Consider the following 2,864-nt stretch of genomic DNA (forward strand, 5'->3'; position numbering starts at 1 on the left):
ATACATATATGTGTATATGTGTGTGTGTGTGTATATATATATATATATATATATCTCCAAAAGTATATGCTAGGGAAATTTCCAAAATAATGAAGATATAAAACTTATTTTTTTTTCATATATGTCACTTTCCAGCCTACAAGTGGGCTGTTGTTCAACCAAGAAGCCACTGCATTCAAATCTGACGTTACAGGCTGGAAATTAGTCCCCATGACCATGTGAGTCACATTTTTCAGTGTTGTAATATGGCTTTAGTTTTTCATGGGTTTCCAGGATTGATGAAGGTAGCTATAAAAACAAAAACAAACAAACAAAAACCCAACAATCACCCAGTTTTTAAAAAATAGTGATCAAGGCCAGGGGCTCAGTTGGTAGAGTGCTTGCCTTGTGTGCATAAGGCCCTGGGTTCAATCCCCAGCACCACACACACAAGTTGAATAACATGTTCTGCATCCCACCATCCCAGGCCCTGGGATGTGAGTACTGAATATTTCATACAGGTCCTCAGGATAATTTCACACAGGATTTGCTCTTTGCATTTTTTCAATAAGAATGAGGGCCAAGGGCTTCAAGATGCCCCAGCCCATGACCAAATGGGCCCCAAATCCTGACCTCATGCTCCATCTGCTTGCCCTTTGAAAGGAGCCTGCCCTCAGTTGTCCACCTGCCTTTCGGTTGTTCTTATTGACTCTGGGGCCTGCCATGTACCAGGCATTGTCCTGGATCCAGGGAATTTAGCAATAAGGAAGGCAGATGTTGGAGTACGCAAGATGACCAAGGGGAGGTGCTAGGAAGGAGGCTACATAGGCATATGGGACGGGAGGCCAAGGAAGGGACGTGGGAGATGAGTGCAAGCCACAGGGGCAGACCAGGAAGGTTCCAGGTAGAGGAAGGTTCCAGATGGAGGAGCAGCAGAGGCTCAAGGCCTCAGGTGGCAGACCTAGTGGGCTGAGGAGCGCTGATGCTTTGTGGCCACAGCAGCTCTGCAGTGAGTTAACCCTCATCCAAGGCCTGTAGGTGCCAGGGTCAGCTGAGGTCCTCAGGTCTCGGGCATGCGGCATGATGATCTGTGGTTGCTGTCCCCTTCCCCTAGGCAGACGGGGAGTGAGATGCTCCTCATGCACCTGACTACAACTCAGAGTCCATCATTAGTGCTACCTAATTGTGTAACACAAACACGATTGTCCTGCTTATCCATCTGCAGAATGACCCCACTAAATGTTGCAGAACAGTTTAAAAATAGGATCATGCTTCACTGATAGTTTTGGGGGAATTAACTCCTAGAATCTTTATACTTATTATCACATATCCCTAAAGCTACCTGGGAATGCTCCTGCATGCCTGAATTTATAATAACCGATTTTCAGCATTACAGATGTGTGTGTGTGTGTGTGTGTGTGTCTACACAGTGTCCTTGCATCTTTCTATGGAGCACTGTGTCGGGGAATGGGTAGAAGTTGTAATAAATCCAAGATACCAAACAAAGGGATTAATCTGAATATTGGCTTGAGGACACCCTCTTCTGGTAATCAAGGCATGTAAATGTGAACATTCTGGTCAGATGCAGTGGCACACGCTTGTAATCCCAGTGACTCAGAGGCTGAGGCAAGAGAATTACAAATTCAAGGCTGACCTGGGCATTTTACCATGTCTCAAACAAAACAAAACAAAAAACCAAAGAAACAAAACAAAACAAAACAAAACAAAAGGGCTGGAGGTGTAGCTAAATGACAGAGCACCCCTGGGATCAATCCCCAGCACCACATTAAAAAAAAAAAAAAGTGAGCTTCCTATTTTACTTTACCTTACATTCATTTCTTTCTAGGACCATCTAGAACAAGCAAAGAAGTATAATGATATCAATACTTACAAATGTAGCTGGTATGTTTTCCAGAATCATCAGGTTTTAGACTATTCACTGGAGATGCCCCCAGGATAAAAATGTTACAGGATTTTCTTTCAGATTCAATGCATGCTATTCAATATATTAATTAAAACTTATTTTATTAAATCATGTAATGAAATATGGATTCTGATTACAGTCACTTATCAGACTTCTTTCTTAAAAACTTTTACTGATTCTTATTTCTCTTCTCTCTTCTTTCTTCCTTTCTTTTTTTCTGACTTAAACTTGCAATCCTGCCTCTACGTGAGCAGATCATTTAAGAACTATTGTGATTAAAATTGGTCTATTTCTGTTGAGAAGACTCTGTCTTTCGCTAAAATCTGGCTAAGGAGTTGGCATGTGACAATTCGGACCAAGGAGGGGAGAGATAACTTGGTTGGGGTCATAATTTTGAAAAGGGAAGAAGGAAAGGAATGTTTTCTCTTTCCAGTTTTAGATTTTTTCCCCCCTCAATGTGGACATATGCTACCTGGAGTTAGGATAGCCATTTATTTGTGGCCACAAGGGACAAACCTAAAGTTCAAAGCCAATACACTGAGGTGGGCAGAACAAGATGACAAAAAGAATTTGGGACTGAAACAAGTGAATGGTGACTCTGAAACTATCAAGAGGACATTAGTGCCACTTTGAGTTGGGTTCTATGTTTCAAGCTCTAAGCATTTTCAATTTTTTTAGAATAAGGAAATAGGAGCACAGAGGGTTTAAACTGTCTATGATCACACAGGAAGTGGCAAAGCCAGGGCTGGACACGGATTCTGGCTTCTACATTTTTAAAGGCTATGTATAGAACTGGGATTGTAAACTATGGCTTCCAGCCAAAGCTTACCCACCACCTGTTCTTGTAAATAAAGTTTTATTGGAACACAGGTTGCTTTTGTACCAGCACAGAAGGGTTGAGTAGGTAGGATAGACACTGTACAGTGCTCACAGCTTAAATTATTTCCTGTTTAGTCCTTTG

This window comes from Marmota marmota, unplaced genomic scaffold, assembly GCF_001458135.2.
Source record: "Marmota marmota marmota unplaced genomic scaffold, marMar, whole genome shotgun sequence".
Lineage (NCBI taxonomy): Eukaryota > Metazoa > Chordata > Mammalia > Rodentia > Sciuridae > Marmota > Marmota marmota.